Source organism: Falco peregrinus, chromosome 7, assembly GCF_023634155.1.
Source record: "Falco peregrinus isolate bFalPer1 chromosome 7, bFalPer1.pri, whole genome shotgun sequence".
Taxonomy (NCBI): domain Eukaryota; kingdom Metazoa; phylum Chordata; class Aves; order Falconiformes; family Falconidae; genus Falco; species Falco peregrinus.
The window spans coordinates 3,737,667-3,765,471 of NC_073727.1; the positions used below are offsets into that span (position 1 = coordinate 3,737,667).

The following is a 27,805-nucleotide window of genomic DNA, read 5'->3' on the forward strand; positions in this document are numbered from 1 at the left end:
TCTGCCTTTGAGTGCAAGTGTATTTGTACACACTTAGATACACGGGGAGTGCAAATATATTTGTACTCACTTACAACCACGGGATTAAAGACAGTAGGACAAAAAAATCACATTCATTCTAGAAAATTGTTCAATATTTTTTAAAAAATCTTTTTTTTCTATCTTTCTTCCTAGGGCCTAAATTTAAGTTACAGATCTCACATGACCAATGGCTAGCCAATTGTACAAGAAAACCCAGCAGTACCTGAAAAATACTCCAAAATGTGCTTCTGGGCCACCCGTTTCATTGTCTTGGATGCCTTGGCTATGTTCCAAGCCGCAGGCAGAGCCGGGCTGGGGTATGACTAGCTGCATACAAAATACTGGGGATGCCTCAGCCCTCTCCATAGCTTCTCCATCCCTCCCACCCGCTTCCCACTGCACAGCAACGAGCACCACAATGTTTCCTCACGCTTTACTCTCCTACATCATCAAGCATTTTCGATAAAGGATCTGTGCATCAGGAACGTAAGTGCACCTTGCTGACTCCTATCTGGCTGTGGTGGGGACTGGGTGAGCGACATGGGTATCCTGCTGGCGAGGGGCTGGAGGGTTCCTGGCTGCTCCAGGGGGAATGGGAGAACTGTGCTGATGCCGAGAGGTTGTGAAGGGCTTATCCCTCCAGCAAGGAGTTCCCTCCCAAAAATGGGCATGGGAAACAGTCAGAGTAAGCATCATGGGTTGAGATTTTCCACCTCTCAAGGGAAAATCATCTGAAATGGAATTAAAAATGAGGTTTAGCTTCTCACTTTCTCTCACTGTCTTTATCTGCTTTTATATACATCAGTTCATTCGCAAGTAATGGTTAAAAAATAATTATGAATGGTTAAAAAAATAATCATGGTGTAATAATCCACCTCTCAAATCTGTTTTGGCACCCAACTTCAGGGTGCAGCAGGGCGCCAGGGGTGTGAACTGAAGCTGCCACCCCAGGTGCCTGCAGAGGACCAACAGCAAGTGGGACCCATCACATTAGCGTCCTCCTTTATTACCATTCTTAATGGAAAAATGTTTTTTTTTCTGGCAGGGGCATGGATAACACTGATGCTGCTGGAGGGAACAGGAAAAAACCCAAAGAAACAGCCGGACAGAATGGGCAATGGGCATTTCTGTCACAGGAAAGCCCAAGGTCTCACCCGTTGGGAGTGGAGGTCCCTTCTCCAGCCCAACTTTGTTCCAGCCTCGGTTCCCACAGTGCCAGGGTGCCGGCCCCCTGGAGCAGCGCGGGGAGCCTGCTGTGCTGCCGTTGAAGACCCGAGTGGTCAGCTGCAAGGATGAAGAAGCTGAGCTTGGGTGTCGAAGCGCTACGAGCTCAGGAGCGTTCCGGAGGAATGAGAGCTGGGCTTACATAAAACACTGACTCATGCTGAGAAATCATGAGGTTTTCAAAGATTCAGCTGAGGGCTGAGCGCAATCTCAAGCTGCATGTTGCATACAAGTTAAGAGGATCCGGGGGATGCTGGGGACCTCTGAAAATCAGGCCTCAGCCCAGGGTTTTTTGAGGTCCTGCCACAGCTCCCTGGAGGAACCGAGTGCCATGTACATCCATGAAAATATGGCCCTTCGTTACTCCAAGGAAAGGTGGCGTGGGCATTTCGGCTTTACTCATTGGAAAGAACTGCCCAAGATGGAGTAAATAGAAGTAAAATAACTTTTCCCTCCCCTCTTTTTTTTGTGTGTGTGTGCGCGCGCTACGATATTGAAAAGTATGTCATATAGAATATTTACTTTTTGCTGGGATATCTGAGAGTGCAAATGTTTGTGGTTTCGTTTACCAGGCAAAAATGGTTGTGGATTTTGGCAGTCTGAGCTGGATTATGGTTTCTGAGAATGCCTGGATGCGGTTCGTCCTGGGGCTTTACGGGTTACGCACATCACATCCCATTATACAGGTAATTTGTGTGCCGTGAAGATGGTGCGTGCGAGGGGTCTGTGTACAAAAGGAGTACAAGCCCAAGGACTTCCCGCCATGTGTTAGAAACACTGACCAAAACCATTTGCACTTTGATATTTAAATCAGGCTTCTAATATCCACGCTTGGAGACATATGCAAGTAGTTGATTTTTTGATCCCTTACAATTTTCTCTCTCTCCCCTTATTTACAGTAGGTACTCAGCATCTCACACACACACAAGTCAGTCAAATTATTCAAGTGCTTAAATAAAGATACAGTTGCCTGCTTGTGTTTGTCCAAAATTGAAAAAACATTGCCTGCTTTTAAGTTTAATTTCTCTTTTCCCTCAAGCACAGTCTCTCTCTCTCCCCCCCAAACACGCTGATGGAAAAAGGAATATGTGCAGATGGGCTGTTCATTTTCAGTCAGGTTGCTGTGTAAATACGGCATCAGGAAAAGACGAGTGCTAGGAACACATATGTACGCAAGGCAACCCAACCACCGCGTTTGGGCTGCCTCTGCATCGCTCAAGCATGCATCATCCAACCCAAGCTGAGCCGTATGAGACCAGAGGGAAATGTAGCTAATGGGGAACAAACTATTGGTAAATCGCATGCCTTTCACCCTTGTACAATGGGATAAAATAAATATGGATTAGTGCTGGGGTCAAAGTTTTTATGATGTGAAGTACTAGATGTACAAGTGCCTGAGTTTCTGGTGTTAAAAAAAAAAGAGAAATACTAGCTGTATAAATACACACATACAGATGCATCTGTATGTACACACATACAAAACATTTATATATATATATATTTGGTTTTTTTTTTTTCGTTTTGCAAAGCTCCCTCCAACATGTTTCGGCTAATTTCTCAGCTTCTGCATTGCAATTGCTAAAAATTTAATCACCTTATAAACTTCTGCGGTGACTAACGCCTGATCTATGCTTTTGGCACACCACGGTCAGAAGTTGTTTTAGCAACAGTGGTATGTAAAGCAGACGCACTATTTGTGAGGCTCAGAGCCCTTAAAAATCATTCCTTTCTCTCTGGGCTATCGACATTCCTGAGCGCTCACGACGCAGCTGCCGAGCCGCTGGACAGCCCACATATGGCCGTGCACTGAACAATAGCGACTCGCTGTTGTTCTTGGTATATGCATCACCATATGTGTTTATTAGAAACAGCAATAAAATGATGACAGGCTCCTTCAGCTATCCCCGCTGCTTGGGGAGAAGCAAAGTGAGGGAGTAAGCAGGATGAAACCAGAGGGTTCTCCCCAGCTTTGGGGGAGCTGGACGGTGGGGCAGCACAGTCCCGCTCTTTAGGGGAGCATGGCTGTTTCTTTATTGGTAATATTGCCAAATTAATCCTGCTCCTATAAACGGATGCCAAGCCTAAGTCCCCTCTCATTCCTTTTTATTAGAGAATTGCTGGAAACCTGGAAAAACGGATTCCTGAAAGTGTTGGCATACAAAGTGCTGTTCCACCAGGGCTCACCTGTGTACAACCTGACCTGAGTCATGTGGCAGAAACCTCCAGACATTTCCAGGAGCTTTGGACGAGGACCACACTTGGCATGTATTTCCATCACAAGCACAACCAGCTAGCGTGGGGTCGCTCTCAGTTCCCCAAATTACAGACGTCTGGGTTGGGCACTCAGCATTTCTCAGATGGAGAGGTTGAGGTGGGCACTGGAGGCCCCCCAAAACCCACAAAAGTGGTGTAAGTCTGTTTTTCCATCTGTGCAGAGGCAAGGGAGAAGCGAGTCCCGGGGAAGGGCTGTTCTGAGTTGGCAGCAGCGATGAACCAAGACACGCAACCTGACCGCCTGAGTCTCCATGCACCCCAACCTGCACCGCTTCCCCTATTAGTTACATTTTAAAGCAAAAAGAGAGGAAAAATAAACTCTGGAGAAAACCCAGCAGTCAGTAAAAGGATGTACCTACATATGTAACGTAACGTAATTCTGATAACCTTGGCTGTTGTAAACTGTCTTCAGCCATGGGAAATCAATGGGACCCAGTACTTACACCCAAAGGCAGCCGCGAGCCTCGGCATACGGCATATTTTTTCATGTTCAGACCTTGATTTTCCTTGATAAGGAACAGAGTTTCCATCTTGCTGCCTTTTTGTGACCAAAATAACAAACCTTAGCCACTTGTAAAAAAAAGAAAGACTACCAAAATAATTTTTAAAAATGAGTTTGAAGTGCTGAGTTGTACTGGTTTTACTGCGACCTTCCAACTGTGGTAAGGATGCCAATTCCACCCTTACTTCACTTTTTTACTTCCTACCCATAAAAGTAAACAATTCAAGACGATGTTTTACATCCTTGAAAAGTTCCCAAAACTGGATTTTCCACTGAGGCTGCAACTCCCTTGGCTTGCGCTTTTTTTTTTTTTTTGTGAGTGTAGCACAAATCAATTTTGTGACTATACCGAAACCATGATGCTAAATTCTATTATCTTTAACTATATTGCTAACAGAATAAATTGTGTAGCAACTTAAACCTCAGCAAAGTCCCTGCCTTATTCCCCCATCTGCATGTAAGATACTTTTTACAGGCTATTGTTTCCTCCTCACAAAAATCTGAAGTTTTGTTTTGGTTTTTTTTGTTTTTTTTTAAAATGAACCCATCCACTACTTCTCTGCTTATCAGCTTGGAAATGTTTCTGGTTTGGTTTCACACAGTTTGATAACTTTGTCTTGAATAGATCTTTGTCTTGGCTTATTTTGTCGGAAGCAGTTGTTTTTCAACAAGCACCTCTAATTCTGTTTCCTTTCAGTTATTGTCTCCTGAAATATCAACACATCAGTTAAAAATAATGTGTTTACACCTTTGGAAAGGCAACAGTGGATCAGGCAACTCATTGTACTCCTTATTTACTATCGGTAATCCCCATCCCGCACCCACAAAAGGCAATCAGGTCTTTGCCATTGAGTGAAATAAAAGCAGGATGAGACCATATGGTTCTTGTTAAACGAGCCTCATCTTCCTATTGTTAATGCTTATCTCCAAAATAAAGTATTTCTGCACAAAACATATTCCCATAGCATGTTCTCTTTCCAATGACCAGCTGGTTGCCAGTTTGTTATTTGCACTGCAGTAGACCACTTTCATCTATTTCTATTCCAGTCCAAGAACACCATTTGTACATTGTCCAACTTGGAAATGTTAATCTGACACCATTGGTCACGGGCCTTTTAACTTCACGTGGCAAACATCCAGCTAGCTGCCAGTTGAGTATTTACACTGGAATCTTTCTGAGCCCAGAAATAAACTATTTGTTCACCATAAACATCAGCAACACGCCAATAATTTCTGCAACACACATGCAGGAAGGTACAGCCCACCGCACTTTGCTGTGGGCTTCTCCATAACCTCCTAAGTAGCTCCTTGGGGAGATGCTGCTTGTCTTGAGCCAAGATAAACGCATCTATTTACCTCTCTGTGCGTGTACATAACTTTTATTTACATTTGCGGGAGTTACACATGCGAATGGAAAGGCAAGAAGAGGGACCCAAATGAGGACAGCTGGGGAGGGGTCTGACAGCTTCTCCCGAGACCCAGGACTGCCTGTAAAGGGCAAAACACCAGGCAAACCCTAAATCAAAAAAATACCCAGTTGCTCTGGCATCGTCCACGGTTCCCCAGGCAGGACCACAAGCACAGGGGTCAGGATTCCCGCCGGGAAAGAGGCAACGCTGGATGTACTTGAATGCAGCTTTTCAGAAAGCAGAGTGGCATGAGTCCTACGGGATTTTGCTTAGGAGATCGCTATTACTTCCAGCAATACAATTTATGCTTCCTGAAAGAATATTATACTTCAAGCTCTTTTCAATGAAATAAAAGACCGAAGGGGGGAAAAAAAAAGGTTATGCTTGGTTCTGCAATTTAACTTAAGGAATGTTATGCAGTGGCAAGGGTGTGTTTCATGTACTTTGTTCGACACTGTTAAAATAAAACATTTCCTTTTTACATATTCCTGCGGTGACCTGCGGATGGGAGAGGCCAAGGAAAGACTTCAGTGAGTTCAAAATGTAAACTTAAGAAATGGAAACCCCTCTTTTAAAGAGAAAAGAATAACAATGATGCCCTGTTCTTCCCTCCGCTTTTCCTATGTAGTCAGATAACAGTACCCATCGCCTGTTGCATTACCTTGGCTGTTCCAAGTGAAAAAGCCCCAACATACCAGGTTAGAGGAGAATTGGCCTGACAGAAGTACTGTAGCAAAAGTTCAGAGCACCATTCGGGATTTATGGCTGATCTTACTGTTTAGGGACTTCTCAGCACCTACCTGTGCATTTAGTTCAGCATCCCCATCCCCCTGCACTTTACAACCACCAGGAAAATGCCAGTCAAAAGGCAAACGCTGGCCAGCCTGAAGAGCAGGACCCTGCAAATGCACGTTGTGTGAGCTAAGAGGAGGTGTGCAGCCCACGTCAGGCTGAAAACCAGGACTCCATGGGTGCCCCAACCAAACTGGGATGCTGTCCCAGCACAAACTGCAGGGAATGGCAGCCATAGCTCCCCCCACCCCTAGGGACAGCGACTCTTGAGCAAAGCCCAGCAATGTACTTTGCAGGCTGAAACCCTCTGCCCTGGTGTGCACTGGAAGAACGCAGCACCTGCACCGCCAGCGAGCAAGCACCTGAGTTCTGGTGGCCCCCACTGACCTGCCTAAGCTATGAATGCCCAAAGAGCGGCTGCACACATTCCCTCCAAACCTCCCAGGCTCTACTCCAGAACCCACCATGGAACGGGGACTATTTCCAGTGCTAGGGACGTGACTTACAATGGGATTTGGGATCTTAAAGGCTCAGATGCTTAAAAATTTCCCCTTTGCTTGTAGAAGGCAGGTAAAAAAAAATGCATTTCCTACCCACCTACAGCGACCAACAGAAGGATGACAGGAGACACTCACTGCTGCCAGATACTCCAGTACCTTGGGCAAAAAGCAGCTGTCGCGGGAAGCCAGGGACTTCTCTTCCCAGTGCGGCAGCTCACTTGCTCCTGCAGTCAATGGGATTTCCATACAAGACATACCAATTTTAATTCTGACCTTTGCTAACTTCCCACTGCTTGATTTTTTTTGCACCCTCTGTGTTCCTTCAATTTAGGAGAATGAAATATATACAAACATGTAACCACCTACTGCGCACCAAAATTTTGATAAACATACATTTTTCTTACCTCACCTAAGGCTCCTCTTGCAATCAAATGAAGGCGAACAAAATATTTTGACGTCTCAGAATACATTCTCTTTTCCAGGAGGGCAAATAAATAGACCTGACATAAAATAATGTCATAACAATCAGCAACTACAACTCGATTCTCACTGCTGTAACTTGAAACTCGTAAGAGAAGGTTAAAGGAACCCACGTCTGAATGCCCGGCCACTAAAAAGCCATCCACTCCATTTCTGCTGGGCTTTTCTGTATGGCTACATCCTACCTGGGGCAACCTCTAAGCTAGGTAAAAGAGCAAAATATGGCCCCCAAATGCTCCAGAAAATGTGACAATTGGCAACTGGCCTCATTGGCCACAGCCAGGCAACAGGGAAGGGGAGCAGGCAGAATCACAGACTGAGGAAGGGCACCTGGGCTCCAAGGGAAGAAGAAGATCAAACCCCTTTCAGATGCAATCCGCTTACCAGGGGAAATCCCAGAGTCCGCGAAAGGGTAACGGGCCTGAGAAGTGCAATGAGGGGACTGGGGAAGAACCCCAGGCTGCCAGAGAAAAAAGTTGAGTGGTTGAAGAAAGACTCGGAGAACTTAAAAAGAGAGGCCTGGGGCTAATCTTCCTGCTGGTTTATTTTTTCCCCCTGTTTGTTTATTTGCTACAAGTCAGATTTCGGAGCAATTAGTAAAATATCATGCAAATATTCCCTGTGTGACTGCACATGAATAACTTTAATTTTGCTAAACATTTGTCTCATTGTTCTGAAATACATCTGCTGTTTGCATTAAGATAATCTGCTAAAATATTGGGAAGTAAATTACAGTTTTTATAAGATATTTATGAAACAACTTCTTATTTGTATATTAAATATCTCTGACTATCACGGCCTGGGTTTTTGGCTGATGTCTGCCTTCCCCAGGAGTATCCGTGCCCTGTTTCAATTACAGACTGGGCTGAGTACCATCTTGTGGAAAAGCTCCAACTGGCTGGGAATGGCTCAGTGTACACTCGTAACAGGCTGAGGGAATAGTACCAGAGCTGCCAGCAGCCTATGACAGAAAAAAACCCCGACAAAAACCCAACCCCAAAACAAAGCACAAGCTTGCACATGTGCACACATGGCATAGCATTTGCAGAAGTTCTGGCAGGACGCTGCAGGAGCATGTGTCGCCCTGCTCAATGCCCTTAGGGAGAGACAGTGACAAGGCTTGGAGGTTCCTCCCGGTCCCTGCTTGGTGACCGCACACCATACCGGCAAGTAAACAAAAAGCCTTCTTGCCTGTTTCATCCTCTCAGCGTTGTCCCATTCTCTTTGCATGCAGAGAAGCCCTCAGGGGTTGCGGAGAGATGCGTTGGTTAGTATTGCCACAGCCCAGATGAACTTGTCTGTAGCCCTGTTTCCAAGTTTCCAAAGGAGACGTGGAAGAGCAGGTCATTTGTCATCTTCCAGCGCTGATGTCTGGGGCAGGACCAGTAACGATAACGCTAAGGGCTGCACCCCACGGGAGGGAGATGGGATGGCTGAGGAAGGTGACGGATGCAAAACAAACAGCTCTGTGTGCTGGAGGAGCTGGAGGATGTTGCTGGACAACGGGGACATATCTGCACTAACTTCTAGCATGGGTAGATACAGCTGTGGGAGCTCAGGGTGGGCAATGCAACCCTCTTGAGATGCAGGTCAGTCCTAGATCACTGCCACAGTTTGCTCTAGGCAGGATCTGCATTGCTGGCAGCACCCAAAGCACTTCAGTTAAAGTTAGCTCACGTGTAGCTGCATGAGCTCCAGCCACCTGAGCATGGACACATCTGCAATATTAAACGTTAGGCCTACAGCCCTCTTAAAACCCAGCCTGGAGTGCTCAGGAGCTGCCACGGCCCCACAGCCAACGTGTAGCTAGGCTGCAAGGGGTCTGTGAAGCCACCCAGGAGTTTATTGACTCTCCGACCTTCTCTGATGACCTGGGCCCTGTGCCCTTGTGTGGAGAGGCTCCAGCTGCAGGCTTCTTGTGCGGACACACGGCGTACCTGGCTTGGAGGGTTTGGGGGTGCAGTTCAGCGATGCTGGCAGCAGAGCTTGGGTGTGCAAATGGCAGATCAGGCACTGCTGAGCCACCTCGCCTGGATTAGCACCGGCAGGATTAGCATCATCTTGCTTTACATCCCCGCAAGGCGGCTCCATCCCTAGTGCCCAGGTTAGAATCGAATGTCCACTTTAAAAGTGAATGGGGTGAAATGAGAAGAAGAGGGAAGAAGAGGAAGCCCGAGATGCTGGGGTTTGCATTCAGATGATCTAAATTCTGGATGAAACAATCTGTGAAAAGAGGTGAGGAGACTGAAACCCTTTACCACCACTTACCACCTTAAACCAGAAATCCCTCTCTGGTTTGGTATTAACGTTACCTACATGGCGTCCAGCTTAAAATGTTACGAGAAGGGTGGTACACGATGGCTCACGCTCCTCTTGCTTGTGCCCCACAAGTGCCCGTGCCACGGCTGGGCTGGCCACACGTCCATGCCCAGGGACCCTCAAAATGAGGCAGCAGGGTTGGGAAGCAACTAGGGGAGGGGGTATTTCAGCCTGGACCAGTTCCCCGATGCTAACAACAAAATAATAACAGCCTGGGGCTGCGTGGCCGGGTTCGGGCTGCCTCGCTGAGCCCTGCGCGCCGTGCTGAGTCCTGCCTGCTGTCCCAGCTTCGCCGAGCCAAGGACTCTGGCGGGGACCACACCGGCAATTGTGCAAGCCTGCTCGGCCGCAGATTTCCTCTGGCACCAGCAGCACAATAGCAGGCCTGTTGGTAAACAGGAATTGTTTCCCTGCCACAATAAGGCTCGGGATGAAATCATTCCCCGATACCAGGCAGCCTCGACGTGCCTCCTCCGCTCCCCACCCCGGTTTAGATGGTAGCGCCTTCCTGCTCCCTGGGGGCCTCGAGTCCCTCATAAAACACAACATAATAAAACAAAGTAATAATGGAATCCATATAAGGCTTGATGTCTTCATTGCTCCTTCGAAAAAGTGCCAAGGGAGCTTCGCCTGAATACGGGCAGCAGGTTCCCAGCGTCGGCAAGGGTTTTTTTAGGAGGAGGAAAGGACATTTTTCAAGCTCCGGATGCCAGTATCCATCTTGCCCATCCGCAGCTGTACACCTCCAGTGGCAAGAAACAGGTAGTTACGGGAGATGGACCCCCGGGTCTGGCAGATATACACAGGGTTAAGCTCACCTTAGCACCTAGGGGCTGTGGGGAAGGGGATGGCTGCTGACAGCCCCACCGGGAGGGCTTCAGCCAGGGCTGGCCCACGCGCAGCTCCCCGCTTCCTGGTGGCATCGGGGACCATCAGGCTCTCGCAGAACATTTTGTGGTCGGGGTAATTGCATTGTGTTGTCTTAAAACTGCCGAGGCGTGGCCCTAAATAAAACCAGACCCCCGGCCCCACTCCAAGCCCAGCAGCCCCCAGCTCCCCGCGCACGCGGTCTGAGGCACGGCCCCGGCCGGCCTCCCTGCCCTGCTTTCCTTTCAGTCACAGGGTCATTAACAAATTTGTAATTGCATGGGGGGAGGGAAAGATAAACACATGATTTGGGACAAATATATGCATGTCATGAATATATATGTATATACACACGCACTCTTTCTCTCTCTCATATCTCTTATTTTTTGCTCACTGGTGTCCTAGGACCCAAATGCAACACTTCAGTTATTTGTGCTGGGAGTGCCAAAGGAACCTACCATTTATTTATACAGTTAAATCAGCTGCAGATGTGTGTGTGCTTTTTCCTTCATTCTTTCTTTCCTTCAGTGTTGGCATTTCTGACATCTCCCGTTTTGGGTTTTTTCCCCCCCCTCTCTCATTCAATGAGGGCATCTGAAAAGCATTGGGACACTGCCCGCTGCTCCGTCCCTGGTCCTGTCCGCAGGGGCAGGCATCCCACATCACTCTCACAGGGCTGCACTCTCCTCCTGCCCCAAAGCAAGGGCTTGACAAATTAAGCCCTCAAATACCAGGAATCGAGGGGAAAAGGAAAGTTTCCTGCACCAGAGGAGCCCAGGAGAGCTGCCCTGGTGAAGGAAGAATCGCAGCGGAGATGCCGCAGCTCACCGCACCCGTGGGCATGCACCAGAGGAGCCAGGGACAGAGCATCGCACTGTTCCCTGAGACGCCCAGATAACTTTGGTCCCTAATTAACAAGCTTCCCCTCTCCATTTTCTTTTTTAAAGACATTTTAAGTGACCTCTTCTTTTTGTTTTTTGGGGCAGAGAGAGCATGGAGCATCTGCCTGAGCTGGGCTTTGGCAAAAGCTGGTGCCTTGGAGGGCTCACCCCCGCTGTCGCTGCAACTTGCTTGCTGTCGCTGCAACTTGCTTGTATCAGCCTTGTTTGGTGGTTTGGATTTATCCCTGCGAAAACCAAGCTCAGTGTTAGGTAGGTGACACAGTGAAGCCAGAGATGCCCATCCAGTTTTCAGAAGTACTGGTTTTCATTCATCTCATTTTTCATTTTTCTCATTATTTCCCCCCCCTCCCACCCCCATTGTCCTGCTTCTTTTCTTGAAGCAAATTCTCCAGAGCAAGGTACCAGCTGCTCCAGGCAGCACACTAACAATCACCAGCAGAAATCAGGACAAACATGTTCTACCCCTTTTGGCAGGAGAAGGCAATCTCTTTCTGCTTTACCTGGAAGACAGTCATCAAGGCTTAGCAGCCCCGGGAAGCAACTTAACACTAACTACAGCCAGAAAACACACTTCAGGGTTTTTTTGGCAGGAGACTGATTCAGAAGACTTAGAACCTAAGAAGGTTTCTTAGGATCTATCTGAATGTTTAAATGATGTGATAGAAGCATTTAGGAGATAGGAGTATTAGCAAATGATGATTCAATGATTCATTTTTAAACTTTCAGATGTACCTAAAGCTGATGTTCACATGCTGAAAGCCCCCTCGCTGTCAGAGAGCTGGAGGCTGAGCGATGCCATGGGTGTGGGGTGCTGGCTGCATCCCCGGGGCTGCTCCCGACAACCCCATCCACCCCACCGAGGCAGCCTGGCCACTTTTTAAAGCCAAAGATCATTACTCCAAGGGCTTTTCCAAGCACTACTTGCAGAAATCCTCTGGTCACGACATCACTGAGGCAGTCTCTTTGAATTCACCATACATGTATGTATGGATAACGTGGTTGCTCTGATTTGCTTTGTAGCAATTATCCACTACAAACGATATCTAATCTGGCTCATTCTATATTACCTGCAAAGATACAATACCTATAAAGCAGTTTCATATATACATGTGTATACATGCAGAACCTCAGAATGTACTTAAATATGTATATTTATTATATTTTGTTATGTACCTACATTATATAGATTTTTCTTTTTTATGTTTTTTATGTTTATCTCATAAAAATGGTCAGAAGCCTAAGCATATATGCATATGTATGCATGCATACAGAGGTATAACATGTATATTCAACAATATGCAGTGTGCCTATAAATATGTACACATGTACACATACAGGCATATATATACACACAGATTTACACACATGCATACACATGTATATGTATGTATGTATGTGTATCTATCTATATGCATGGGCACATGCTGGGTTTATAAAGACGACTGACTACCAGAACACTTTTCCACGGCACGCCGAGTCCCACGATACAGACTATAAGGCTTCCCAACAGCTCCCAGGCTGGACCTGTAAGCAAGTCCACTTAGGCATAACAGCATTCCCCCTCCTACACATTATGAGCTGCTTTCATTAAAATTCAACACTTATTTTAAGAAGCTTTTCTTGCAGACACTACTCACAAGCCCGGTTTCTCTCCTGCTTTCAAGAAAGCAACACTCTACCTGGGGCAAGGGCAGCGTAACCAGACTGGGTTTGGTTATTGGTACCCAGCACTGATGGCTGGCTTTATTGCATTGAGCTGGCATCCCCAGAAGACCTGAAATGTTTTTAAAATTATCTCTAAAACGACTTTTTATGCCTTATTCTCTAGCAGGCACATTGCAGACAGCACGCAGGTTCCCCCAGTTCCACCCGGCCGACTAAACTCTGTATTTTTTGTGAGTTTTCCATGTCTAAACCAGCTTGTCTGCTAGCTGCTGAGGGCCTTGCTCTGCAGCGCTTTGGCACCTTCCCGGCGCGGGCTGTGCTCCGGCTGCCTGCCTCACTGCTGGGGAAAGTGCCGGCAGCTGGTGGGGAAAGGGGCCCGGGCTGCGGCGCTGCAAGGCACTGCAGTGCCATTTTGAATTAAAATATTTATTCCTGACATTTTGCGAGAGGGGAAGGTAAAAAAAAAAAAAAAAAAGCAAAAGCTGGCTGTAATTCAAAGTCTCTGCAAAGTCACTGGGAATCTTCCAAAAGCCTTCAGTGAGAGCAGGACTAACTCCCCCCATATATACATAAAATTTGTTGTCTTTTGCATATCAAAGTGGTGAAGCCTCTGCTCTCTTCAGCTATTGCTTTAAAATGTGCTATACAGAGAGCCTTATCTCTCCAGAAAAAACGAAAAGGCTTTGACAAGGAAGACCAGCTCAGATGCTGAGACAAACTTGGCCACGTTCCTGCAGTGAAAGCAACGCCAATAAAGATGTGGGCTGGTCTCTAGATGCTGTCGATAATGCAATTTGGACGGTTGTTCGAAAACTCTCGCTACGTCCCTGTTGTTGTTTACAGTAATAAACCCTTCATCATCCCCTCCTCTCCACCCTCGCGCCCCCTCCTACGCGTGCAAGGACGCCATATCACTGCCAGGGTGCGAGGGGCTGAGATGGCTCCGTATTTCTCCCAGCCACAGTAGCAGATACTAAAGAATCTACAAAAGCAAGAAAAATGAAGTTGGCGAATGGAAAATCTTCCCAGCCCATGTTGCTTGTTGAACTGAGCAGCTGCACTCAACTCCCAGTTCCACCTTCACCTCTACAGACAAGGCTCTGTAGACCAGCTACAACTCTACCTTACGAGGAAATTTCTGTGAATTTTTCTGCAGCCCTCCTCCTTTCTAGGGAGCTGCTCACTGGTGCCTGTGTACCCTCTTAGTACATTAATTCTGCTGGAAATCTGGTCAATAATTAGGCTGATGAGATAACCTATTAAAAGGACCTAAGTGCAGCCAGGTCACCCACTCCACCACGAACTTCTGACCAGACGAAGTGATAAAAGTCAATGACCCCCATCCCCCAAATCCTCTTTTCATGGCAATCTGAGCATATGTTGCTCCAAATAGAAGCAAGGAACCCGTGTCAGAAAAAGGCACATTTATGAAGTGGGGGTTTAGGACAGGATTGAAGCGAAGTGTCAGTGCTGGAGGGGGGGTGGGGCTGCTGGTCTTGCTGGTCTGGCCGTGTTGGGCTGCATGGTGGTGATCAACAGAGTGGTGAGACAGGAGCAGCAGATGCTTCCCCCCAAAAGTCACTCATCTATTCATATATACATGGACACACACGCACATATAAAACCCCACTGTGAATCCACAAAACCCCAAGGATGCACACGGGCTGATCTTCATTAGCATTTGCACAGACCCCCCCCACTTCCTTCTCTTGTTTCTGGACACTGAAAAACAATAGCGTTTTTTTGCAGCTTCTTGAAATATTTTCAGCATGTGTTGGGCCAGCTTTGCTGGCCCAGCTTTCCCGTGCACCTTGGGAATTATGGAAATGCCGAAGACTGATGGAGCTGCAGGGGAGAGCGGTGGCACGGTTATGCCCAGGCCAGCAAACAGAAGAGCGTTTCCAGCGTACGCTGAAAATTCAGATTCTGTCCAAGTCTTTGGAGAGCAGATGTCAATTATGAATCACATGATTACTCTGCCATATTTTTCCTGGTTATGCTCATTGACTTAGATAAGGTATCATTTTTCACCTACAAAATATGTTGCATATACAATAAATAATATGCACAGTACCATAATAAATATTCAGTATATATGGTGTGTGCATTATAGTGGTCCTGGTAGAGTTATAGCAGAACAGTCAAGGCTGAATTGGCATTTTCATTATGAAGGCTGATAATTCAAGATCAGTAGCAAAAGACAATGAAATACCATCTGCTCGCACGCAAACAGCTTTTACAGAGGGGGTTTAAGGTCTTGATGCAAGCAGTTCTGCATAGAGGGCAAAACCGAGAGAGCTCCTGAGACACTGTCTCTCACTGTCAAAACTCTCCACCCCATTTTGTTCCTACTTAGACAGCAGTTGATGCTTTTCCTAAATCTCCAGCTTCTGGAGCCAGAAGATATTGTGAGCATCAGTGTCCTCACAGGAGATATAAAGGAGTATTTTCTAAACTTTCTCCCACAATAGAAGAGCTTCCAAATGCAAACTCTGCAACTCAATGACCAACCTACAGATGGGGTTAAATAGTTTTCTCTGCCACACTTGGAATTCTCCACACTGAGGATGAGAAAGGGGCGCTCAGCTCTCGCTGAAGGACAGAAGGGTTTGGGCTGGGGCCAGCGCCGACCCCTCCCAGGGGTACCAAGTTCACTAACTGGCATTAGGTCTGCATCTACTCCCTTACAGTAGCCCCTGCGGCTAGTTCAGGTCTGGCACGTTATATGTTTCCAAAAATCTGGCCTTTTTGTACAGAAAATTCTTGTTTCTCTAACTACTGCTGCCTCTTCGGTGCCATTTCTGCCATAGCTTGACCAGAACTCAACGAAATACTCCCCACCCAACGAACTACTCCTCACTCAGCCATATGGCTGGTTTACACAAAGCCCTCAGGTTTACACAAAGCCCTCACAGCCTTTTTGGTAGCCTCAGGCTGACCCTCACATCCCTGCTCCCCACCTGATGGCCGCGGCACCAGGCGGAGGTTTGCACAGCCACGGCCCCATCTCAGTGGGAAGTTTCTGGAGCACTGTCAGGTCGGAGGGGCTCGGAAGGGGGCTGGCTGGACCCAGGTGAGCGCCCGTGCTGGGGGCTGGGAGGAGGCTGTGCTTTCCACCAGAGGGTGTGAAAGAACTAGTGGGAGGTCTGGTGGTAGGTGGCAACCTCTTCTTTCAGCACAGCTGCTTGCAGAGGGCATGTCTGTTTACACCTTGAACTAATCACAGTGACAACCAGCAGCGAAAACCTGGATGCGGGGAAATCCATGGGAATTTTGCCCAGACTTTTCCCTTGAGCTGTTACACTTGTGGTTTGAACACTGAACTGGCGTTTCTTCCAGTACGTGGTACCTTTCCCTCCAACAACAAAATTCATGCCTGTTTTTTAGCTCACACCCAGCAGGCACCTAAGCATCTTCCCGGTCCCAGTGCAAGAACCAGACAGCGGCGCTGCAGGGTGTAACCACAGGTACACCAAGGACCCACCTCTGACTGCGAAACTCCTGGCTGCCCATCCTGGCACATCCAACAGGTGAGTCTGCCCCAGTTTTGCAATCCCCTCCTTCGCTGGCTGGCTCCATATTGATGATAAGTATTATTCGCACATCATCGCAGCCTCAGTTCGGCAGCTCTTCGAGCCTGTTTCCAAAAGAAGCTGTCACAGACAATAAACACCAAAGTAACCCCACTTCCAATTTAATTGTTTTCTCAAAATATCACTAGCAATTAGACTATATTAGCAACAGATTGTTTGCAGTAGCTCATTCTCTAAGTCAAAACTGGTTTCTTTCTCTTTTACAATCACACAAAACATCTGAAACTAGAAAGTACCTAGTTTTTGGTTTTTTTTTTTCAGAGTCAGAATCAAGTAAACAACCAACATTACATCTACAAAACCCAAAGTGTCCAGAAAATGCAGGAGAAAAATATGGAATGGCTAGAATTTTTTTTCTGTTTACAAATTTATTGTGATTTTTTTAAGAAAATACAGTGACAGCATTGCCTGCAGTACAGTGGGGAATGACAGTCAACAAATAAAACTAAAGGACTGTGCAATAAATAAATACGAGGCTAATATAACATGTTTGTAGAGGGCTGATCAGTCTTAAATCCTCTGCCTAAGGCTGACTTTTACAATAAACAAACCACGCCTTGATGCTTTTCTCTATCTACGCTGGGTGAGCCCATTTATTTACGGTTGGGCTCACCTTCTTCCCCACACACGCACTTTTTGCCCATCTCAGATTTCTCCCCCCTTTTTTTAAAAAAAAACCAACCCCACAATCAAAACGCAAGCAGAGTGTAACGCTGCCCAGAGGTAAGGTACACCTACTCTCTTGCTGACGTGGCACCTGGGCTTTACCAAGACGTGCTGGTCGGTAGAGCCAAAGCCCGTGCAACCCTGCGCCGAGGGCAGCCAGCTGCCTCGTTATTCCCTACGCACGCTCTGCGCCCAAGGGAGCTGTGCCACGCGTGCCAAAATGTGTCCCATGGTGCCCTCGGGGATTTTTTCCCTGAGGCCAGCTTAGCCAAGTGACGGCACATCTTTTTATTACCTTTGGTGGAAAACACGAGCCCTTTCTTTTAAGCAGAGCTGCACGGTCGAAGGGTCTTGGAGGGCTCCAGACAAGCATCTGCAGAACTGTCTCTGGCTCAGCGGCTGTGATCACGGGCTAGGTAATTTGTTTGATTAGAGCATCCGTCTGAGACAAAGAAAGTGTAGTGGAGTGAGTCAGGCTCTGGTCTCATTTACAGGTCTGGAGATGCAGGGAGAAGCTATTACAAGTGACCTGTGACCTGGCCCACCCTCAGGTGAAACGGCTTTGCCCAGTCGCCTCCTGTTAGCCTCAGCCAAATGATAGGCTTCGGGAAGCCCAGGACGCAGCGACGGGTCAGCAGACAGACAATATCAGACCCACGGGCCCAGCCCCGAGCTATGCAGATGCAAAAGCAGATGATTTATTTTATTTTATTTTATTTTATTTTAAATAAAATGGTTTTCAAACTTATTATGGTGATAGTGTTACTTACAACAAATCTGTCTGCAGTTTCGGGGCTGCAGAGATAAAAGCCCTCGGGAAAAATGTCAGTGGCTTGAGTTTATTTATATGTAAGGTAACCATGAAAAATGTCGGCGTACCACTAATTGTAGGGCATATTTATTCTGCACAAGTTGTTTTCCACATTAGCACAGTTGTTAAAATGCAGTTTTGCCTCAGGAATATTATAACTTTATCTTCCGTAATTATAAATGTGGATGTTGCTGGGGTACTATATACATTGAAGAGGAAACGTAAGAAATGGGCACTGCAAGGAGGAAAACAAACATAATTAAAAATGTAATGTAGTAATTATATGAAACATACTTGGGAAGCGGAGACCCACGGATAAGCTAGCAAAGCAGCTACGGTGCGTTAGATCCTGGTTTTAGATTTGTATGCCTTCTCACTTCACATTTCTCCCACGGTTTTCTGCTCAAACCAGCTAACAGGGACCAGTTGGCAAGGCAAGCATTTACGTGCAGCAGCACATCACTCTGCGCTGGGCAGAATACACTACATTGTAGTGTAAGAGCAATTTTACTATGAGCAACTAAAGCCAGAAGCCTGGGATGCACAGCATATTGTAGTTACCATATCGCAAATGTTTAGGGAACAACAGTATAAAAGCATCTTCTGATAGGATAGGGAACATTTTAATTAAATATCCAGTATCACGCAAAATACCTAATGTCACTGATGAAATCATAACTCTGCATGCATGAAGCAGAGGGCAGTAAGGGTCGTTGACCTGCTGTGCGTTACAGGTAACACACAAGGTGCACAGACACCTATTTCCTTGAGAAACACCTGGTAGATCAAATGCAGAATTTTCTTTGTGGTGCTGAGAGCCAAAATTCAGATGCAATTTGCTCATCTGGAGTAAATGCCTGGCTGGCTTGCCCAGGAGCCAAGGTTTTCTGACGAGGGCTATACCTGAGAGTGGGGCTGCAGTGACGTAAGCGTGCACATCCCATCGCTTCCACCTCTCCCTTGGGGGCAGCTGCACCCCAGGCACACTGCCTGCACGACACACGAACAGCACATGCGCACACAGACGTACCTACATTGGGACCAAGAATCTGCTTCTTTCCCGGGGAGGGGCCGTTTAATGGCGCATGAAAGCACGTAAAGCACATGGTAGCATTTCAAGGCTTTTGGGTTTTGTTTTAGTGATTCCTGACTTTTATACCAAACTGTGGATCATGCCATCCTGAGTGTAAAAGCCAGGTAGCACCCGATTTCCACTACTATCTGGGCAGGGCCAAGCAGAAGCAGATTTATTACACCCCTACTATTCACCTATGTGGATTAGCAAAAGCTCTGTAACGTGGGCATTATTAGAAACTGTTCAGGTATAAACAAGCCTGACAAGTTCGGTATGGTCTGCAGGTTTGTCAACCAAAATCCTGGAGCATTTGCTTCTGGCTCCCCCTTGAACACCCTGTCCCATCTCTCATCTACCACAGCCGCCTTTTTATTCTTTTTTTTCCCCTCCGAGGGTACTTACTGCCCTCTAAAGGCTCCTCATACTCCAGTGTCCTTTCTCTCTCCACTGCGTCTCCCTCCCCGCCCCCCCGCCCCCCCTCCCGTGCTCATCCCTTTTTACCCCTCTGGGTTTTGGCAATCTCCTGGTCTGCTGAGCAGTGCAACGAAACACTCCAACCTCTCCCACTTTTTCCCTCAGTGATGTCTGCGGCCACCCAGAAAACTGGGCAGCGAGGTACCTGAGCGTTCATCAGCAAAACAACAAGAGGGTCTCCATGGAAAGACTTGGACTTCCACCCGCCCGATCGGCCTACATTATTTTTTTCTGAAATGAGATGCTCCAGCTCATATTTGTGCTCCTTCCCATTTCTTCCAAACACATTTATCAGCCTGCGGAGCTCCAGTCCTGCTGCTGCTGCTCCCAGACCTAACAACATGGAGTCCCCACCGCTGATGACAACCAGCAACAGGCATACCTCTCCAGCTGCTTCACATCGCAGACCTCCCCAAAGCGCAGCCCCCCCCCCCGCCCTCAGAGTCATCACCTCAAAGGGCTGGAGGGGATTTCCAGGGGTCACCAGTCCCTTCCCTGGCCCACGGCACCTGTGTCATTCCTGACAGATGCTTATCTGTGGGGTTTTAAGTCCTTCAGTGCTGGAGACGATGCCACCTCCCCAGGCAGTCTCGCAGTACATCACCGTCCTTATCACAAGGTTTTAACCTGAATCTTCCTTACTGCAATTTAGGCCCATTACTTCTTGCCCTATCTGCAAGAGGCGTGGAGAACCGATTATTCCTTTCCTTTTTTGCAGCAGTCCTTCACGTTTCTGAGGATTGTTTTGTTTGCTGAGACACTTCTCTGCACCAAAAGCACTGTCTGAGAAGAGGTTTATCTCCCCATCACTGAAACCAGCATACTGGCAGCTATAATGTCCACCAGCGGTGTTTCTATTGTAAATTCACTTTGCAAAATGAACGGAAAACTGAAATGAAACCTCACTGAAAAGCTCACATTATGGGAATTTATATTCCCTTTTTACTGTCCCTTAAAATACAAACAAGACTGTTTTTGACTTAGGTGTAATTGAAATGAAAATAAGAAGACATAGCTTTGCCAAGTGCCAGTGCTGAATACTCATCATTCAGGACCCCTGAAATTATCATCTGGGCTTAAAAATAATAACATTTCAGCGATGCATGTGAAGCTCTTCATAACTGCCATCTGGGCTAGGTTCTCCAAGAGCTTGAGCTGGGCTTCTACTCACCTCAGTCAACTATTCATGCACCAGAAAATTAGATGTCTTGTCCATCTGCTGTGGGCTAATGGCTACAGAAAAGCCGACACATCTATTTAAGGTGGCATAAATGACTCCCTGGAAATGTCTGTCTTTCTCCTAAGAGGGTGCCTAGGCATTAAAGGCTTTCAGAACAATAAATCATACTGGAGCAGCTTATATTTTCATAGACTTTCTCCCCAGCGAAGCAGCCTCCTCTCCGTCGGTATGCTTGCTCAGCTCAGACAAAAGCTGAGATTCTCACATCATCTCACATCTCCAAGGCCTTTAATAAAGGCGACAAACATCAAAACACCCACGATGAATTCACCGGCAGGTTAACAACTTCTACAGGAAGCTGTATGTCTGATTGCTTTAGAGTAATTCGGGCAAAAAAAACCCCAAACCCGCCACGTTCACTGCAATGGTGCTGTAAGCACCTCACAGATGTCATCAACTCAGGGCAATGCTCCTGCTGAGGAGCAGCCTGACAGGTATTTTTCGGCTTCTGCAGGCACCTTCTGCTTGCTGCGGAGTTTTAGAAGCTGCAACTTTTCTAACCTGTAGCTGCCTACGTTTCAGAAGAGAACAGGCTGTACATCTGCTTGATTGATGCCCAACCTTTCGGGTGACTTCTGGGACCGAGCCTTTTTCCATGAAGCACTGAGTTAGTGTACGCCGCCTGCTCCCGAGTGCGGTGGGCAAGCTTGGCAGACATTTAAAGGTATCTCTTTCAGCGGGCTTTTGAGGCCAGATAATTTTGAGGCCACAGGTCTGACCCAAGGTCCTTGCCTTGGGACAAAGGTAAAAAGCTGCACGGAGAAAAAGTGGATATGGTTCCCACCTACCTCCATCGGGGGGAACCAAGGAAACAATGAACTAAGCTCAATAATTATGACGCTGACAGTGGCTGAGTATAGGAAACAGGGCACATCATACTCATACAGAAAAATCTTTCCCCTGGTATGCTATTTTGAAAAACAGCAACCTACTGCTTCTGAGGTTATAGTCAGGTGGCCGTACTTACTAATCACCAGTGAACATATCTGCATGACCTTGTCCGCTTGCTTTCTAAGCCAATTTGTATCATCTCTTCCAATGCGTACAACATTGCTGGCCCCTTATGGAGCTCTGTAAGTCCCATCCAAAGTGCCCTATTTTGACCAAAAGTGCATTCAATGACCTCTAAATCTCTCCTTGCTTTCACCAGCTCAAGTAGTAGGGTGCACTTGTCCTCTTAATGAAGTTAAAATGACAACAAGAGACTCTTACAGCAAAGTGACAGAACTCTGGCAGTTATTGTTAGTGAAAGCCTCTTAAAATATGTCCAGTCATTCCAAAGTGAAGCCACGTTCGAGCTTAGCAATCTGCTCCTGGGCTTTCCACAATGTTAGTATTAGTCAGATCAATCAGATTTTTTTGCCTCAACAGATTTCCTTGCTCCAAAACCAAGCTGGAGTCTTCTTGGGCAATGCTTTTTTTTTTTTTTTTTTGGTCGTATTTCTTTATGCTGTGTTGTCAGGATGCAGGATGCCAAAGTGAACACGAAATGGTTCAAAAGGTACCGCTTGGATTCAAGATTTCCCTGTTTTATCAAGAAAAATCCACCGGGGGACCTGCTGAAGCAAGAGGCTAAGGGGGAACAACAGTTGTGCTGAGCTGGGAGTGTCCGAGCCAGGTCCACACAGCCCCTTGGCTATGGGGGTACTCGGGCAGGGCTGGTAGTTTGCTGCGTGAGGTAGGAATAAAATAACCAGCTTTGCTTTTCATGGCCGTACTGCACCCCTTGAAACCCACCCCAACAAGTGAAAAGCTTTGGATATATTGCCATCCAATAACTGCCTCCTGCTCGGTGAGGAGTGAAGCTTTTTCTTCCCTTTCTTCCCTCTCCTCCACAACAAATTCTCACTAGGATTTTTTTTTCCACTACAGGCAGCAAACATAATTATACAACAGATCAGAACAGCTTACATAATGCCCTTTATAGAAACCTGCCTTACCTCAGAGGCATATTAGCATTTCTTATGGGTTTAAGGGGTGAGGGATTAATTACAGATTTTCAAAATATGCCTAATTACATATTTACTGGCGGAATAAATAATTCACGTTTCATAACTCACCATGAAATGACTACTTTCTTTTGAAGATTAAAAATTCGAGGCTTGAGGAATGTTAAAGTTCAAACTCTGAATAAAGGCTCCTAATCCTTTATAGATTGGCGTTTTACTCACATGAAAAATACAGCAGAAAGTCGCTCTTTTACCTGAGTGACTTGTAGACCCCTTGAAATTTCTCACTTGGCAATCTATCAAACAAAACGAGCAAAACATTAAAAATGTGATTTGTTCATTTACTTTGGCGTTTTGGTAGATCATGTAGGATTCAGGGGAAGCACCTAAATTACCGGAGAGCGTAGATTCCCCAAACCTTGGCTTTTGCCCTGGGCAGAGGCGGGAGCAGCAGCATCCCTCCGAGCAGCGTGGTGTGGGCAGCGGCTGGTACCCTCCTCCTGGGGCCGGCACGGGGGCTGCTGCTCTGCCGTGCGTGGCGGTGGCAACCGGGGACTCCTCACAGCCTTGCTAGCGAGCGTGCCTTTAAACGCTTCATGGCATTGGGTCATTTGGAAGCATAAATCAACTTGCCCCTTTCCTGACCTGCCCGAACATACAGCCAGTGGTTTCCTCTGTTCTATTTTATTTTAGCCAGAGTTAGCAAGGAGAATATCCCTTCGGCATTTAGGGAATATACAAATTATTACAGAAGAGCAAATAACTGCCTCCAGAAAGGAAATAACTGCTTCTGAGCATACTAAAAAAAAAAAAAAAAAAGCTGCCTTCAACAACAATAACTGCCATGTTTAGCAACTACAGATACCACAGGAAGGAAAGAAGGAAGGGCAGACCCCACGTGCCAGTACAACTGGTCTTGGTTTGGGTATTGGTAGATTTACAAAGGAGGAGTAGGTTGGACAATCCAGCCCAGTACTGCTTCTGTGCACATATACATGACAATCAAAATCTATCCATGCCAGTCCTGGTACGTTATGGAAAGTGGAAAGGGCAGAAGAATTGCTTAGATGAAAAAAACAGTAGGACACAGAGGGTAAGTGACCTGGCTAAGTCATCCCGTGGTCACCCTGGCACAGGGCAGCTACCTAAGGGATGCACAGGAAAGACTTCTCCTGGCCATCTCATTCTTTCCCCCACCTTAGTTCTCCAGCTTTGTGATAATCCTTAAAATAAAGCCAATACACCTTTAAAAAATAATATTCATAGTGTACAGCAATGGAGTCTACCCATACAACTATCAAGATGCCCAGAAAACAAGGAAATAGACGTTGACTTATCATGTAGCCATACCTGTAATTAACTTGCAGACGTAAGTCCATGAGTTTTGGACAGGTATATGAAAATAGCATATGAAAATGCTAGTCAGCATTTTAGTTCTTCAGAAGAAGAGCTAGGTATGTAGAGGAACATAAACAAAAACAAACTGATGCTTGGCAAGACTCTGGCCCCAGTTTAGCTTTTTCATTTTGTGCCACCTTGTGTATGTGGCTTAACCTTTCTGTGCCACGCTTCCCTCAAAATGCTACCCAAGCTTATAAACAGCAATGATTAGGTCCAGTCTAGTTATTGATACAACTGAAGCAGGTGGAAAAGCAGAAACCCACTCTCGTAATCAATTTGGGAATAGAAATTTTATTTTCATTTTGGAGCAAAGGGTTTACTTTTTCATATGCTTTATACATTTTTCAGTATTCAAAACCTAAAGGTCTATGGAAAAAAAGTGTTATTTTCTTTTTCTTAGAATAATGCCTTACTTTCAGTCCTGCTTTCAATAATAATGTCCATAACAATGTATACTTTAAAACAGGAGGCAATATTCTGGGGAAAACACTGGTAAGATTGGTTCAACCTACAGAGATGACTCCACTGTAAAATTCGGTCTATCAAAACACCCAGACAAAAATCTGTCAAACTTGCCCAGACAAAAACTCACATATTTGATCAACATGCAGCTGTTGCTTTTATTAATAATTGCATATCAGCAATATTTAAGTGTAAATACATAATTTAACTTCTAAAATTATTTAAAGCCAGTAAAACACTCTACAGTGATGGCATCAGCAAACGGGAGAGCGCAGGCAGTGGTAGCAGGTGGCAGATGAGGGGCAGGTGAGCATCCTTAGCCGTAACTACAAGCAGTGAACACCACAGGACAGATTTCTAAATGTACTGCAAGCCATTTAAAAAGTCTTCTCCCTCTCTCGCCCACACGATATTAATTACCTGTGCCAGCTTGTGCTAATTCATTTTCCTTACACCTCAGTAAAGGAAGATGGTATTCTAAACAAGCGGCATCAAGATAGAGAGTAAAGAAGCTACGGATACTCTGAAACTGCATTTTGGGGGCAGGGGGAGGAGAGGGGGGAGAAAGAGTAACACCTGTAAGTTACGCTTCCAACTCAGTGTCATTCACGGAGTCATGTAAATAAACATCCAGCCGGTTTGGTCCCCAACCCCAGCCTCCGTGCGGCAGCTCTAATTACCCATCTATAAGCAATGCCGACAAGTCATCGCTCAGCACCGCACTACGCCTCACGGCCGCGTGCTTTGCATCCTACCTGGGTAAATATTAAAATGAATATCATCTACTATATTTTCAGGGTAAAGTTATCTGCAAAGCCCAGTGATTCATGAGCTCTCTGAATGTACATAAAGTGCTTTAGTGAAAGCATTTCCTAAGGGCCTGATCCAGTCATGCTTCTCAAACCCTCCGCAGCTGTCTAGACTGGAACAGAAAGGTCATTCAGCCACTGAAGGCCAATCCATCACTCCCCTTAAAAAAGAAAATACCTAAACTGCTCCAAAGGTTCAATTTGTGGATCTGGTGGGGAGATACTGAAAGAACAGCCAAGGTCCCCTTCCCCAGGGGGACCAACACAAAGCCCAGACCCTTCCTGGGGCTCGTCTCGAGGATCCCAGTGGGAAGCCAGAGGGTCCCAGGAAAATTCCTGCCTCGAAGCACATCTTTTGTAAGCCTCCTCTTTTTAACAGGCCAGTGCAACAGCGTAAGGAGCCGCCGCACTCTTCCACACCGGGGCTTGGCTCTCTGCCTCCCCTCAGCACTGGGGGGGCTCATCTATGCAAAATCTGGAGTTTGCCTGTGTCCCACGATAGGAAAAGCCAATGCTCATCCCAAAAGACTCTCCCCCACCCGGTAACTCAAGGATGGATGATCCCCCCTTTCTCCAGGCCACGCATGGCCCCTTCGCTGCCCTGACCCTGCTGACCCGCCCGCCACAGCAAAGCCCCAGGGTGGTACTGGAGGTGGGTGCTGCTGCCTCCTCCATCGGCAGATGGAGACATCCAGGTCACCGCTGGGCTGCAGGGAGATGCTCCCCAGCTGGGCAAGCGTACATCCCTCTACCACCCCTTTAGCAATGGTACACCAAGCTGTGAAACACCCCTATACCTGGAGGATTCCCTGCGTGCTGCAGGCTCAGTGGGTGACTCCAGCTCCACTGAGCTTGGACAGCCGGGGCCGAAGGAGCCTCCACTGGGGCCAGCCGGGAAAGCCCTGCAGGACATTGCACAGCCAGTGAGAATGGGGCATTTCTCCACTTGGAGCACCGGCAGCTTGCCGAACTGCTACGGGTCAGCAGCAAACGCGGCTGGACATCATCGCCCCGGCGAGCGGGCGAGCTCCCTGAAGTGGGGGGAGCACAGAGAAGCCAGCGTGGGGATTGAGTGTGCGGCTTGAAAAATGTATCCCAGCTGCTCTCCTTAAGCTGCAAGCCACGGCCCAGTTGTTTGAAATCACAAACGTTTTTGAAGAGGCATTTCTGGGGTCTGATAGGACCTGCCTCCTCCAGACGTGGACGTTTCAGAAAAATAAGGGAGGGAAGGAGAAAAGGAAGGGCGACCTCCTCCTGGATCTCATCTTTTCCATCCAGATTTCAACCACTAGGACCATTACCAAATAAAATGTCAACTTTTTTTCCCTGTGTTCATTAACCTTTGATGCTTATTGTACAGCCAGTTTCAGTGCTCACAGGGGACACGGGAGGCTCAGATCACAGCATCCATTTCACTCAGGGCTTCGGCACAACTTGAACCACGGTCCAGAGAGGAGGGAGGGGAAGGGAGGGAAAAGGCTATTAGACCAATCCTGCCTCTTCAGCGGTTTACATATTTAATAAAGATTGAATTTAGAGAGACAGGGAACCCCCAACTTAGTAATAATTCCCTTCACAAGTTCTACTATAATTAAAAAATAGAGGCAAGGTCATGACGAGTGCTATTGAAAATAACAGACAGACCTGTAATTATAGCAGGGCCAGCTAAACCAGGGGTTAAAGGTCTCTTAATACTCTGTCAGCATTTCCACTATAACCCCTCAGTTTCAGGGGTTTACAGCTCACACATAAATATTTGCTGCAGGCCAAAAATGGCCCTTCGAGGGGTCAGCAAAAGGAGGTAAATTTTATTTACATATTTATAAAAAATGTTCCGGCTCCGCAGAAGCAGCGTGTCCCTCACCAGCACCACCAGCACAACTCGTGGGGACAAGGAGGGACTGCCAGCGGGTACGGGGTGGGCGGAGGAGCTGGAGATATGTTTTACCCACAGCAAGTGGCTCCGAATCCACAGAAACCCTGTACAGAGGCAACGGTCTGCAAATACCGTATATATTATAAAGCTGAATCCTTAAATAATAAGGCCGTATTCCTAACATGAATTATACAGATAATCACTCCCACTGTTCAGCCAAGCATGCACATAAGTCTTTGGAAGATGAAAACCTAAGGCCTTGCTAGCATATTGGTTTAACTTAAATCAGTACTTTAATTGATTTATTTAAGCCAGTGCCAAACCCGGTGTGACTCCCTGATTTCTGCCGAAGAGTAGTTTATTTCAGTTTAGTTTTAAAAAGTATATCTTGACTCCCCCTGCCCCCCCCCCAACATTCCTTCCTCCCCTTTTCCTATCTCTGTATTTACGTGACCCTGACTTGACATTAGTTCAGTGCTTAAGGATTAAAAGAG

The 27,805-nt window shown here is 46.7% G+C and overlaps 1 long non-coding RNA gene across 4 annotated transcripts in view; it reads right to left on the minus strand.

Moving 5' to 3' along the window:
* LOC114010945 (uncharacterized) overlaps positions 1–27,805 on the minus strand; it is a 46,244-nt gene that overhangs the window by 6,279 nt on the left and 12,160 nt on the right. For 3 of the 4 annotated variants that reach the window (XR_008748172.1, XR_008748171.1, XR_008748169.1), the window contains exons 2-3: positions 17,510–17,656; positions 16,440–16,608 (exon numbers count right to left, since the gene is read on the minus strand). This is a non-coding gene — a long non-coding RNA (uncharacterized LOC114010945). The remainder of the gene's footprint in view (positions 1–16,439; positions 16,609–17,509; positions 17,657–27,805) is intronic. The other variant, XR_008748170.1, reaches the window with a different exon arrangement.